This window comes from Mobula birostris, chromosome 3 (genome assembly GCF_030028105.1).
Source record: "Mobula birostris isolate sMobBir1 chromosome 3, sMobBir1.hap1, whole genome shotgun sequence".
Classification (NCBI taxonomy): domain Eukaryota; kingdom Metazoa; phylum Chordata; class Chondrichthyes; order Myliobatiformes; family Myliobatidae; genus Mobula; species Mobula birostris.
In genome coordinates this window covers 127,984,074-127,999,894 of record NC_092372.1, presented here as the reverse complement: position 1 = coordinate 127,999,894, position 15,821 = coordinate 127,984,074, and the positions used below count along the sequence as shown (strand labels likewise).

The following is a 15,821-nucleotide window of genomic DNA, read 5'->3' as shown; positions in this document are numbered from 1 at the left end:
GGCGTTCTGGTTTCCTTCCGTGGTGCAAAGACCTCCTGGTTGGTAGGCTAATTGGTCATTGTAAATTGTCCCATAATTAAGCTAGGATTAAATCAGGGTGTTGTTGAAGGGCTTATATCCTGCTTTGTCTCAGCAAATTAATTAATTAATCAATCATATCTGTAGATTGATACCTTATGAGAGAAAACAGTAACAGAATGCAGAATGAAGGATCACAGTTACAGAGAAAGTGCAGTGCAGCAGACAATAAGGTGCAAGGGCATAATGAGATAGATTGTAAGGTCGAGAGTCCTTCTCATTGTACTGAGACACCACTTGATGGTCATAGAGCAGCAGAATAAATGTTGTCCTTGAACCTGGTGGTATGTGTCCTCTGCTTGATGGGGGAGGCGGGGTAAGATGTAAGGATATTTGAGATCCAAAGTGGAGAGCACAACTGAATCAATGTTGCAGGGTGAAAGATGTTTCATGTCCTGCCACAACCTGGAATTGAAGCTGTGGGTGCTGAGGACTGGTAGGTAAGAAGTGGCACTGAGTGATAATTGTGTGGAAGCAGAGGTCAGTGGGAGGAGTGGGAAAAGGGATTCTAGAGAGAAGCTGAGTGAGCTGGAAGGTGTTGGTATTTTGAGGAACAGATGGAAAGTCAAGTGTGGGTTGCGGAAAGTTTGGCAAGTTAGTGCAGGAGGTGCTGCTGTTACGGAAGGTGGAGGCAGAAGGAGGAGAATGGTGGTGACCGTGAGTAAGTATGCCAGGGATATTGCATGATAAGGATTATAGTTACACGAGACCTAGCTGAACCAGGCTCCCAGTACGGGACTAGGGACTCCTCTTTAATTGTTACTGAAGCGTGCACATACATGAGCAGTGCTGTGGCAATTTAGTTCAGCATGAGTGGCCTGCATATGTGACAGTGCCAGGGGACATTATGATCAGACGTGTAATGGAGAATATTGTGCATATCCATTTCTTTTGTGGTTTACTGCACACAGAGAAAATTGCAGATTTCAGGAAGTTTATTTTGCAATAAATTTGAAAAGTGTGCTGCAATCTAATTTTACAATCCGAATTCTGTGAAAATGTTACTCTGTTCTTACAGTAGGTACACTTACTTACCACTTTTATTTGATCAAGTACTTCAGTTGTAGGTTTCAGCTGGACAGCTATTGTTCCCTTTTTTAGTAACTCATGAAATTATACTGAGGACCTAAGTAGAAGATGATCATTGAGAAAAAGGCATGTAAAATAGAGGAAACTTTAAACTGATCACCTTGCTTTAACATGTTCGCTTCACTTCCTCTCATCACTGCCACTGCTTTATTTCAGATTTTACATGGTTTGTGAAGTTCTAGTTATGTGCTGGGCATTCAAATACTGGAAAATATTTGACTGTGTTGTAAATTTCCAACATCAGAAGATCACCTCAGCTCCCCCCCCCCAAATGACATTGTCAATTAGCTATCATTTCCTTGATTAACTTTTGGTTATATTCTCAAGCATTATATTTGTATTAATATATGGAAATAGTGAGGAGTTATGTTCTCCTATCAACATCAGTATCTCTTGCTACTTAATGACATGTTGATGGGTAAGTACTTTTGGTGTTTTTTTTAGATTATGACGACACTCAGTCCTCGCTTATTGTCATTTAGAAATACATGCATTAAAAAATGATACAATGTTCCTCCAGAATGATATCACAAAAAAAGGACAAACAAAGACTAAAACATATAGTTACAACAGTGCAAAGCAATAGCATAATTTGATAAGGAGCAGACCATGGGCACAGTAAAAAAATCTCAAGGTCTCGATAGACTTATCATCTCACGCAGGAGGTAGAAGGGAGAAACTCTCCCTGCCTTGAATCTCTAAGTGCCACCAACTTGCTGATGCAGCACCATTGGAAGCACCCAACCACAGCAGACTCTGAGTCCGTATGAAAACTTCGAGCCTCCGACCAGCCCCTCCGATACAGCCTCTCCGAGCACCATCCTCTGCTGAGCACCTCGACTCCGCCCCGGCCACCGAGCAACAAGCAAAGCCGAGGACTCGGGGCATTCTCCTCTGGAGATTCCGGACCACACAGTAGCAGTAGCAGTGAAGAAGGCATTTCAGAAGTTTCACCAGATGTTCCTCCGTGCTCTCACGTCCGTCTCCATCAAATCAGGATTGTGCACGACACCCTACTTGACAAATAACAAATAAATGATTGCTCCGCTATCTTCTCCTCCTTGTTTTGGGTTCAAGTTCGCTTCAGTTGGCCAACTGACAATTGGCACAAGGAAAGATTCTTCCTATTGAAAAGAAAAGCCATTAAGAGGACCAGTTTGATTCTTGAGCCTATCCTCATTCATTCATTCTGTGCGCTGTTGTATGTTATGGGTAAAGCCTTGTAGACTCACTGTCCATCTCAAGTCCTGGTTTTACCACCTCTATCGACAGACAAACAATCTCCGAAGAGTATTGCTAATGTCTGGAATCACCCATCTTGTAAAGACACTGCCCGGAAGAAGGCAGTGGCAAATCACTTCTGTAGAAAAATTTGCCGAGAACAATCTTGGTTATAGAAAGAACATACGACATGGCATATAAAGAACAAATGAACGAGCATAGATGATGCCTGACTTACTGAGTTCCCTGAGCATTTTATGTGTGTTCCTTTAATTAATTACTCCTTTGAAAATGTAGTGCAAAGTGCTTATAGTTTTTTTTTGTGTGTGATTATCCATTAGAGATTCTGAATTGGACCCAGATGTTCTAGTTTGTACTGTTAAAGGAGAGCAAACTTAACCATTATTAAGCATGTGTCTGATGCTGGAAAAATAATAAAAACAGGAAGACAAATTATGAACAGAAATGTCTAAGTTAATTACCTGAAGGATGTGATTTCACCTATAATCTAATCAGTTTAAAATTGCTTTTGTGAGCAGTTTAAAAATGAAAAATGGGCAATAATGTATCTTGCTTCTTAGCTAAAGTATTTAAACTTGCGGTTTAATTGGTGATAGCTTGTTGGGCTGTAGTCATGACCAGAAAACTTCAGTGTCCCAAGCCAGTGACCCTATTACAGCTCCATTAGACAACATACTGCACACTATCTATTTCAGAGTGTCCCAACAGGTACAGTGCAATATTCATAGCAGTTTTCTTGTGCAAAGGTATAATACAGGACTGTGCTTAAGTCTTAGGCACATATATGTAGCTGGGTGCCTAAGCCTTTTGCATGGCACTGTAGTAATTTTATGTATTGCTGCCACAAGAAAAACAAATTTCATGATGTATGTGAGTGACGATAGACCTGATTCAGTTGTGTGCAGAGAGTGGGATGGGGTCAGGGAAAGGGGAGGGAGTGGGAAGCACCAGAGAGCCATCCTGTAATGATCAATAACCTAATTGTTTGGAATCAAATTACTTTGCCTGGTGTCTCAGGGCTGGGTATGTCTGATCCGTGCCACCCCATGCCTCTGACATTCCTTCTCTGCCACCTGTCGTGCACCTTTCTGCTAGTGCACCGCCTTCTGCACGCCCAACATCCTTTGCTCCTGCCAGATTTACAAACTCACTCCCCACTCCACATTGACAAATATGTACAGTGCTGGGCAAAAGTCCTAGGCACCTTATATTTATATATATATGTGTGTGTGTGTGTGTGTGTGTGTGTATCACTTTTGCACAGTACTGTACAAATAAAGTTTACTCATATGATTACTCAGACATAAATCATCTTGAATGAAATATTCAGAGTTGCATGATAGATTTATTTACATAATGACTTCACACGTCAATCATTGCTGTCATCAATTCTACACCTGCACATTTCTGGAATGCTGCTTTCCAGCCACAGATTGCCAGTGTTTGATCACAACTCTCTGAAACACCTTGCTGCTTTTTACTGCTGTGGTAGGTTATGTAAATAGAAGCTGCTGTTTGCCTCTGCAATTAATGTCTGCTGCTAATCACTTTTGCCTATTTCAGCTGGTTTTGTTCTCACACTTCAGAGAAGACGTGTGATGACATACTGGTACGGGTGATAGATATATGGTTCCAAGGCGCTGACAGTAAACACAAATTACAGGGGCAGTTTAATCCAAACCTGTAGTTGATACGAAATAAGGTAGATTATCTTGTAGTACAGTTAGATACTGGCAGGTAAGACTTGTGGCCAAAAGAAAATCATAACTGGGAGCTTAACATCCTAGGATTCACATTTTATCAAACGACAGGCAGGTAGGTTGGCGGGGGGTGGGGGGGTGTGGTGGTGGTGGCTCTATTGGTAAAAACATAAAATCAAATTACCAGAAAATCATTCGAAAGAGGTGACACACTTTTGGAAGATTTAGAATTCTTGTGGGCAGAGTTAGAAGCTGCAAGGGTAAAAGACACTGATGTGAGTTACATACAAGCCTCCGAACATTGGCCAGAATGTGGACTACAAATTACAATGGGAAATATAAAAGGCATGTAAAAAGGTCAATGTTGCAATAATCATGGGGAATTTCAATATGCAGTTAGATTGGGATATCAGGTTGGTGCTGGATCCCATGAGAGGGAATTTGTTGAATGTATTCAAGATGGCTTTTTAGAGCAGCTTGTAGTTGAGCCCACAATTGTTGATTGGATGTGTTTAATGAACCAGATTTGATTAGGCAGCTTAAGGTAAAGGAACTTTTTGGAGGGAGTGATCACAATATGATTGAATTCACCCAGCAGTTTCTGTATTACAGTTGAGTAAAAGGAATTACAGAGGCATGAGAGAGAAACTGACTAAAATTGATTGTAAAGGGACACGAGCAAAGATGATGGCAGAACATCAATGACTGGAGTTTCTGGGGGCAATTCAAAAGGAGCAGGATGGAGGCATTCCAAAGATAAAGAAATGTTCTAACAGGAGGATGAGGCAGCCATGGCTGACAAGGAAAGTCAAAGACAGTATAACAGCAAAAAAGAGGATATATAATATAGCAAAATTAGTGGAAAGTCAGAGGATTGGGAAGCTTTTAAAAACCAACAGAAAGCAACTAGAGCCATAAGGAGACAGAAGATGAAATATGAAGGTAAGCTAGCTAATAATATAAAGGGTGTTACAAAAAGTTTTTTCAGATGCATATTGTCATGTGTGAAGCCAAGCGGAACGGATGCTGTTAATGAGAGAGAGGTAACGAGAGACAAAGGAGAGCCATTCAAAATGCTAATAAGAGAGAGAGAGACACATAATTCAGTATGTTGGCGTCTGCCACAGACAGTTTGCTCTGAACCTGAACTGTTCATTAACAATCCTGCTGAGACAATAGGAAGTGTGAAGTTTGATGGACAGGTGATACCCCATCGGGGGGGGGGGGGGGGCGAATAAAATAGCGAGTTTGCTAAGGCACAGAACACACGCCATGAGACCCTGGAAAGAGCATTGTGCCCCACAAGTTGGTGGGAGTTTGGAGGACTGATTCGCGGGAATCGGTCAGAGGCTCACAGGGTGTAAAGGTACGACCAGTGGGAATCTGTTGTGTGTCTGCCCTTGCCTGGGTGCCAGGTTCACCATGGAAGAATGATCGCATCCGGAACAGAGGGGTCACAGTCGGTGACCACAACGGGATCAGAAGGCCTTGAAAGATTTGCCTGAAATCTCAACTGTATCTGTCACTCCGTCTCTCTCTCTCCCCCCAACGGTACAACAACAGCAATTACTTTGAACTACACTAGACTGAACTGAACTCTGCTTCACCTTAAGACTGATCATTTTACCCCTAGACTGCGATAGAGCTTGGTTGATTCCTATTACCCTATTTCTGTGTATATGTGTATATTATCATTGCTAACCTGTTACATTGATATCCTTGCGGTTAGTGTACTGTATTACTTATTTCTTTAATAAAACTTTCTTAGTTTCTAGTAATCACAGACTCCAACGAGTGTTCCATTTCTGCTGGTTTGACAACCCAGTTACGGGGTACGTAACAATATAAAGAGTAAAAGAGAGGTGAGAGTGGATATTGGATAATAGGAAAATGATGCTGGAGAGGTAGTAATGTGTGGCAAAGAAATGGAGGACAAACTTAATAAGTATAGTGGAAAAGTTTTCACTGTGGAAGACAGTAACAGTATATCAGAAATTCAAGAGTATCAAGGGGCAGAAGTGCATGTAGTTACTCTTATTAATGAAAAGGTCCTTTGGAAGCTGAAAGGTTAAAAGGTAGAAAGGTCACCTGAATCAGATGGACCACATCCTAGGGTTCTGAAAGAGATGGCTGAAGAGATTGTGAAGGCATTGTTAGTGATCTTTCGAAAATCATTGGATTCTGCAGTGGTTCTGGAGGATTGTAGAATTGCAACTATCACTCCACTCTTTAAGAAAGGAAGGAGGTAGAAGAAAGGAAATTATAGGTCATTTAGCCTGATTCAGTGATTGGGCAGATGTTGAAGCTCATGAGGTTTTGGAGTATTTGGAGGCACTTGATGACATAGGGCAAAGTCAGCAAGGGGAAATTTTGACTGACAAATCGGTTGGAACACTTTGAGGAAATAACAAGTGGCAAAGACAAAGGAGAGTCAGTGGATGCTGTTTACGTGGATCTTCAGAAGGCATTTGACAAGATGCCACACATGAAACTACTTAATAAGGTAAGAGCCCATGATATTACAAGAAAGATACAGGCATGGACAGAAGATTGGCTGAATGTCAGAAGGCAAACAGCGGGAACAAAGGGGGCCTATTCAGATTGGCTGCTGGTGATTAATGGCATATTGGGACCACTTCTTCACATATTCTCTGTCAACAGCATGAATGATGGATTTGCTGGCTTTGTGGCCATGTTTGCAAATGATACAAAGATAGCTGAAGAAGCAGATGCTCTTGACAAAGCAGGGACCTGGACAGATTGAGAGAATGGTAATGGAATAGCAGGTGGAATTTAGTGTAGGGGAGTGCATGGTCATGCACATTGGTAAAAGGAATAAACACATAGACTATTTTCTAAAGCGGGGAAGATGCAAAAATTAGAGGTGCAAAGGGGCGTAGGAGTCGCTATGGAGGATTCCCTAAAGGTTAACTTGCAGGTTGATAAGGAAGGAAGGCAAATGCAATGTTAGCTTTCATGTTGAAAGAACTAGAATATAAGAGCAAGGATGTGATACTGAGGCTTTATAAGACATTGGCCAGACTGCCTTGGAATGTTCTAAGCAGCTTTGGGCCCCTTATCTATGAAAAGACATGCTGGCATTGGAGAGGGTCCAGAGGAATTTCATGAGAATGGTTCCAAGAATGAAAATGTTGCCTGGAGTTTAGAAGAATGAGGGCAGATCTTATTGAAACCTATTGAATATCGTAAGGTGTAGAAAGAGTTGATGTGGAGCGGGCGTTTCCTCCAGTAGGTGAGTCTAGGACCAGAGGGCACAGACTCAGAATAGAGGGTTGTCCATTTAAGCAGAGATGAAGATTAATTTCTTTAGCCAGAGGGTGGTGACTTGTTGCTACAGATGGCTATGAAGGCCAAGTCATTGGGTATATTTAAAGCAAATGTTGATAAGTCCTTGATTAGTCAGGGGATCAAAAGTTATGCGGAGAAGGCAGAAGAATAGGGTTGAGAGGGATAATAAATCAGCGATGATATTGGAATGGCAGAGCACAACTGATGGACTAAATGGCCAAATTCTGTTCCTGTGTCTTATGGTCTTATGGTCCTGCTGAGCAGAGAGCTTCTCTCTAGTAGGTGATGACGAGCAAGGAATTTCTCTTTTCGCTCTGTGCTTCAGATAAAGTCAATAACACACAAAGGTTGAAAGCAAGCCAACACAAATATACTGCATTGTCGGTGTAAAAATGAGCATGAACTGATTAAACTAAACAGTTGGCAAGTTGGTTGCAGTGTGTTTGACACACAAAAGGTATATCGGCTGAAAAGGCAAACAACTATATAATGAATCCCGGTTACATCTGGAAATTTTCACATACTTCACATCAGTACCTCCTCAGAATTGAAACAAAACAGTTAAAGCACAGTGGATATTTGAAAATAAAGAGGGGTATCTGAAATGCAGAGTGCTTGAAACGACATAAGTGAATCAGCATAACCCTCATCAGTTTCAATATGCTGAGAGACATTTGACAGTAGCACCATGAATCATTCATCCACATAACACTATCCACCCATACACATAGAAATGCATCAATGTATTACTTCTTTTAATAACATTTGCTTAAAAATGAATATCTTGCTGTTTATATACATATTGGCTTGTTATGTCTGGAAAGAAAAGCTTACCAACAGGGGAGGTTTATGATGAAGATACTACTTTCCTAAGTGATCCTAAGGTTCCTATGCCCCCTTCCCGTTGCTACCATTAGGCAGGAGGTACAGAAGTCTGAAGGCACACAGTTAACAATTCAGGGGCATCTTCTTCCCCTCTGCCATCAGATTTCTGAAAGGACGTTGAATCCATGAACACTACCTCGCTATTTTTTCTCTCTTTACACTACTTACTTCACTTTTTAAATACACGCACACACACTTTTTACTGTAAATTATGGTTTTTGTTATTATATGCATTGCATTGTACTGCTGCTGCAAAACAACATATGTCAGTAATATTAAACCCGATTCTGGCTCTGATTCTAAGCCTATTTTGTTTAGGTCATTAGACATGAGACTTTTACCAGAAGTTGGTTAGCCACACTCCAAGAAAAAATGTTGACTCACTTTTCCTGTACTGAATGCAGTGGATCTGTGTGGAATCGATGACAACACACGGGTGATTCTGTACACAATGTACATCATTACGCTCAGGCCTACATCAAGATTATCTCAGAAGTGACAGCTCGACTACTCGAACCTCACAGCATCACAATCATTCACAAACCAACAGCGACTTGTCTCAAGACCAAGGTACCAGTGAAGACAATTGACAAAAACAATGTGATGCACAGGATCACCTGTGGAGGTTGCAACAAGAACCACGTCGGCCAGATACTCAATTCACTTACAAGAACACAAACTGGCAGTACAGAGACATGATCCACCATTGCTGATCATGGTATGTGGAGACTGAGAAGGATACCGCTTTAACTGGGACATGTCAGAGGTTCTGGCACAGGCTAACATGAAGCAGCCACAAGAATTTTTAGAAGTGTCATTCTCTTTTGCTAGCCCTGACAACAAACATACTCCTAAGAGCCAAAAAAATGTAGGCCATCAGAACTCAAACGTCAACTGAAGGAGTAACCAATCAAGACTGAGGCAAGTGATCAGGGACCTATATAAAGGTGAGCATTCCCAGACAGAAACACCAACAACTATGCCCTTTGACTGGTCATGAAACAACTGCAAGCTAATTGTCAGGCTTGGCGAACACCACAACATCAAATGTGCATCACTATAAAAGCACAATTGGCCGGCTGGTGGCATAGTGGCATCAGTGCCGGACTTCGGAGCCAAGGATCCAGCGTTCAAATCCAGCTGGCTCCCTTGCACGCTTTCCATCTGTGCTGGGTTGAGCGTCGAGTTAGCAACCCTGCCTCGTAAAAATAAGAAAGCCTGCTAAAAAAAAATGCCGTCACGACGACATCCCGATGGCTCCACTCTGAGTTAAGGTCTTTCTTCTTTCTTCTTCACAAAAGCACAATATATTATAGTAAAAGTCTATTGCCTCTCAGGGACTGAACCACTGCTAGGAGTTGTAAATGATGAATATTGCAGGATCTGAGTAGACCATCTTGAGCACCGTATGCCTCCTAAAACATTCATGGGTGGCATATGTGGTCATCCACTCCACTAGGGTCATGCTGTTGAACCTTAAGGTGCAGGGTCTCGCTACAAGAAATGAAGACAACCTGTACTAAATAAATAAACAAACAAATAAGTAAATAATAGTGAGACTGTAAGTTGTAGAATCCTGAAAGTGAGTCCATGGGTTGTGGAATTGGTTCAGAGTTGAGGTGAGTGAGGTCATCCACACTGGTTTAGGAACCTGATGGTTGAAGGGTAATAACTATTCCCAAACCTGGGGGTGTGGGATCTCAGGCTGCTGTACTTTCTTCCCGATGTCAGCAGTGAGAAGAGAGCTTGGCCTGGATGGTGAGGGTCATTGATGATTGATGCTGCCTTTTTGTGGTAGTCTTCCTTGTAGATATGCTCCATGGTGCAAAGGGATTTTCCTGTGAGGGACTAGGCTGTGTCCACCACCTTTTGTAGAACGTTTGCAAATTGTGAGCTCTCCTGTGACTGTGTCCTGAATCTAATAGGCTCAAAAGCTTCTTGGGTAGGCATATGCTCCCGGGTTTGTGTGGCTGGCACAAAGAGCAACACATCTGCTTTCTGAGGGGTCTGAAGAGAGCTGGACAATGCACTTCTATACTCATGACCTTCTACAGACACGTGGCAGAGGGAACTTAACATGCAGCAGCACTGCTTGGTAGAGAAATTGCACTGTTGCAGACAGAAAGGTTCTACAATGGGTAGTCAAAACTGCCCAGTGCATCACTGGCACCAGCCCACCTGACTTTAAGGACCTTTATACAGAAAGGTGCCAGAAAAAAGGCCAACAATATCGTGAAGTATTCCACCCACCATGCTCATGGGCAGTTTGTCCTACTCTCATCAGGGAGGAGGTTACATACAGTAGTATCTATGCCAGGACCACTAGGCTCAAAAACAGTTACATTCCCAAGCAGCAAGGCTGATCAATATCTCCGCCCACTAACCCACCCCTCCACACCCACAACCACCACTACTTTATCATTTCCTGTCAGAGTCTCCTTATGTACAGACAATTCTATGCCTCAAGTCACTTTATGGACATTCAATCAATCTATGTATATAAGCTATCTTATGTTTATTGTGTGTTTTATTGCTTACTTTATCATATTGAATTTTTTATGCTGCATCAGAACTGGAGTAACAATTATTTCATTCCTACACATGACATTAAACAATCTTGAATTTAAGTAGGGATATTGCACAGGCAACTTTTAGAGATGTCAGCACTTGGAATTAGATCAGCTCCTATTGATTTGAAAATTATCCTTGGGCCATAAAAATCGACTCAATAAGAACCATTCAATTTCTCCTGAGGATTTGTCAATAATACCCATTGATTTCCATCTTCTTTGTGATTTTGCAGGGAACAGGAATCTTGTCAGATGTCCTGTGTGAATCTTGCTCTGAATGTAACCTGCGCTCATCGTCCATCTTTAGTTGCAGGGAAGGAAGGGCTGGCATTGTGATGGATATTCAGTTTCCAGGGTCAAAGAAGCTTATTGCTAACCTCAGCTTTCTAGAACAGCAGCATGACAATTCCAAAGGGTCAGATTTGTTTGTGATGAAATTGAACTTCTAACAAATACTCCTTACTCAACTCCCTGTTGTAAACAAGTAAACAATGAGGTCTTGTAGGCCCAAATTTAAACAACGTATCAGAATCAGGTTTAATATCTCTGGCATATGTCGTGAAATTTGTTGTTCTGCTGCAGCAGTACATTGCAATAGATAATAATAAAACACTGTACTATGAGAAATATATATATAAAAGAAAATTAAATTAAGTAAGTAGTGCATCAAAAGAAGGAATTTTATATATATATATGTATCGAGGTGATGTTTACTGGTTCAATGTCCATTTAGAAATTTGATGGCAGAGAGAAAGAAGCTGTCTCTAAATTGTTGAGGGTGCGCCTTCAAGCTCCTGTATATCCTCCTTGATGGTAGCAATTAAAAGAGGACACGTCCTGGTTGATAGTGGTCCTTAATGATGGATGCCTCTTTTTTGAGGCATCGCCTTTTGAAAGTGTTCTGGAAGCTGGGGAGGCTAGAGTCCATGATCGAGCTGGCCGAATTTACAACTTTCTGTAGCTTTTCCCAATCCTGTGCAGTGGCTCCTTCATACCAGACAGTGATAAAACCAGTTAGAATGCTCTTCATGGTACTTTTGTGTCTTTTGTGACATACCATTTCTCCTCAAACTCCTAATGAGATATGCAATTGCTGCTGCAGTGCCTTCTTTGTAATTATATCAGCATGTTGAGCCCAGGATAGATCTTCAGAGATGTTGACACCCAGGAGCTTGAAACTTCCTATCCTTTCCATATCTGATCCTCGATTAGGACTGGTGTGTGTTCCCTCAACTTCATCTTCCTGAAAGTCCACAATCACTTCCATGGTATTACAGATGTTGAGTGCAAGGTGGTTGCTGCGACACCACTCCACTAGCAGATCTATCTTGCTCTTGTACACCCCATCATCACCACCCGAAATTCTGCCAACTATAGTTGTGTCCTTGGCAAATTGGTAGATGGTATTTGAGCTGTGTCTACCCTTACACCCAATCGTGGATGTAGAGAGTAGAGCAGTGGGCTAAGCACGCATCCTTGAGATGTGCCACTGTTGACTGTCAGTGAGATGGAGTTATTATTTCCAATCTGCCCAGATTGTGGTTTCCTGGTGAGGAAGTCAAGGATCCAGCTGCAGAGGGCAGTACAGAGGCCCAGGTTTTGGAGCTTGTTGATTGGAACTGAGGGCATGACTATGTTGAAGGCTGTGCTGTAATCAATAAACAGCAGCCTGATGTAGGTGTTGTCTAGGCGATCCAGGGCAGATTGAAGAGCCAATGAGATCACATCTGTTGCAGACCTATTGTGGCGATAGGAAAATTGCAGTGCGTCAGGGTCCTTGCTTAGACAAGAGTTGATTCTAATCATGACCAGCCTCTCAAAGCACTTCATTATAGTATTTGTGATTGTCTCTGGGCGATGGTCAGTGAGACAGCTCACCTTGCTCTTCTTGGGCACTGGTATGATTGTTGCCCTTTTGAAGCAGGTGGGAACATTCAACTGCAGCAGTGAGAGATTAAAGATATCCCTGCACACTCCTGTTGGCACAGGTCTTCAGAAACCCTAAAAGGCACACCATCAGGTCCTGAGCATTGTGAGATTTCACCCTGTTGAAACACGTTCTGATGTCAGCCTCTGAGACAGAGATTACAGGGTCACCAGCTGCTGCCAGGCTTCATACAGGTGTAATTTTATACTCCTTTGCAAATCATGCACCTGGAAGTGAAGCACCACTGCCATTCATCATATTAGGTTTTGGCTGGTGGGAAGTAATAGCCTACAAACCCTACCACAGCTGAAGAGCATCCAATTCCGTCTCTAACCTAAAATAGCATTCCATAGGTCATACCTGGAATTCTTGTGTAGTTCTGGATCATCAGTCTTGGATGCCACAGATCGAGCCCTCAGCAAGCTACAAATCTCCTAGTACATCCATGGCTTTTGGTTTGAGTATGTTCTCGAAGGCACACACTCATCCACACAGGTTTTGCCGAAGTTCGCATATCTATTCAGTCCTGAAAATGAATCCCTGAATATTGTCCAGTTCACTGACTCGAAGCAGTCCTGTAAGCACTCTTCCACTTCCCCTTAACCATACAATCTTGATTCTCACCACTGATACTTTAGTCTCTGCCTACATGCCAGGAGTAGAAGTACAGCCAGGTGTTCTGACTTTCCAATGTGTGGATGTGGGATGGCACGGTAGCCACCTTTGATAATGGTATAACAGTGGTGAAGTGTGTTGGCTCCTCTTCCACAGATGATGTATTGGTCAAAGACTTCTTCTAGCTGGTCTGGTAGAAATCTCCCTCAATGATAAAGAAGGCATCACGATGCACAGTTTGTGCCTGCTGACTACGTTCCTCAGCTCCTCTAGTGCCAGCCTGACATTGGCCTGAGATGGAATGTACACCACTACCAGGATTATGATGGAAAACTCACTTGGCAGGTAAACTGGGATGACATTTGACTGGTAGATGTTTTGGGTCAAGTGAGCAGGACTGCAACATTGCATCTGTGCATCATGATGAGTTAATTATAAAAGATACCACAGCTCCTCTGCTTATGAACGTAAGACAATAGGGTTATGTAAATTGGCCTGCATCAAACAAAACAACACTGTCTGTTGTGAGACTACCCACAGGTGCCTATATCAGACAGGGCTTAAAGTCTCCTTTTGAATTTAAAGTTTGGTGGACAGTGAACCCAAGGCCATCACAGCCCCTCATTGTGATGGAGTTTTTGAGCTGCTGTGAAGGAATTGGTTTGGGACTATGAGTACATGATAGAAAGAGAATGCTGTGCTGTGAGGAATTAATGAACCAGAATGTATTTGGCAACCAATCACTATTCATACTCAGGACCTGATCGAAATAATTCAGTTTCACTATTCATATATGGTGAAGTTTGCACTCTTGGATACCAACTCATTGTTAATAGCCTCAATAAAACTATGTTCTCATAGTAGCTGAACAAAATGATTTTATGGCATTACTTAAAGGAGAACAAGTAACTGAGGTGATATTTCACTTGTAATCATCCCATCAGAAACAGAGTACATATGTGATTTACAAATGATTATGTCAATGGTTTGCCTCAAAATATTTATCAACATTGCACCTCATTAAGGTTTTTATTTCCTATGACCCCACCACCTCCAGAGAAAAGAATCAGAGATTATCATTATGTATTCAATACTCCTCTGATACCAGTGATCTAATGAAATGGTGAAAATTCAACCATTATTTGCAACCAACCATTTAATTATTTCTAGCTACAATTTGCTACTTACCTTCAAATTTGTGAAAATTGATGCTCAACACAGAGTATAAACGTTCAATTTTGCAGGTCACTAAATTGCACTAAAGTTGCTATTTTCTGTCAGTTATCTATCACATAGGGATCAACATGAAGATTACCGACTTCAATGCAGTTGATGAGTAATGGCATTAACTTGAACTGTATATTTGGAAAACATTTCTAAGGCTTCTGTTAGATGTTGTAAATGGTGAAGATTAATGATTAGATTATATCAAAAGGAGCTAACAAGCTATTGAAGCTCAAGCAAATTATGAGTGAGAATAGTTACTCCTTGCAGAATAGATGGGTCATTATTGGCATGAGGATGAAACTTTCCTGACTGAGTCAATACATGAAAATTATAAATAATCTGTATTTGATCACTTTACTAGAGTAATTTAATAATAACAGATAATTTCCAGTGCAGCAATCATTAGGACAGGGATTGCTTTGATCTGCAAAAGGTTTACTGTATTTCTTTTAGTATCACATACAAAATGCTGGAGGAACACAGCAGATCAGGCAACATCTATGGAAAGGAGTAAACCATTGACGTTTCAGGCCAAGCACTGATGAAGGACCTCCACCCAATAATTCAACCATTTAATCTTTTCCATTTTCAGGATGTATGCTGCCTGACCGAATGGGTTCTCCGGTATATAGTATCTGTCATTCTAGATTTTCAGTAATTGCAAGATCTCTTGTGACTGCTATATTTTTTTATCTCTCAGAAACCTTTATGAAGCTACGAATGACCAGTAGTGCCACTCCCTTTCCTTCTTCCCCTCCCTTTCCCTCTCCTCCTCCAGGCTCTCCCCCCCTCCACTCTCCGTCCATCTCCCCCTCCTCTCCTCCCTCTCCCTTCTCTCTCCCCCTTTTTCTTCCTTTCCCCCTCCTCCCCTCTCCACCTCTCCCCTCCCCTTCCCCTTGTTCCTTCCTCTTTTCCCCTCCACCTCTCTCCCCTCTCTCTCCCCCTTATCTCTCCCGCTCTCTCTCCTTTCTTGATGGGTGGAGAGAGCCTGTTGGTCCCCAGGTTGAGTTGGGAGGGGGCACCTTAGAGAAGCAATGCAGAAGATTGTAACATCAGAACATAAAGGTGCTGGTCTTCTGTTCTCATTGTTGCTGGGGTAACTTCTCTTTCCCTCACTGGAGAGAGAGAGCTTCGCTGAGATACCAAAGTGCCTGGTTATCAACTGTAGTTTCTGATGGA

At 42.0% G+C, this 15,821-nt stretch overlaps 1 protein-coding gene across 1 annotated transcript in view; it reads left to right on the top strand.

Moving 5' to 3' along the window:
• LOC140195277 (synaptotagmin-6-like) overlaps nucleotides 1–15,821 on the top strand; it is a 193,388-nt gene that overhangs the window by 26,442 nt on the left and 151,125 nt on the right. The window lies entirely within an intron of this gene.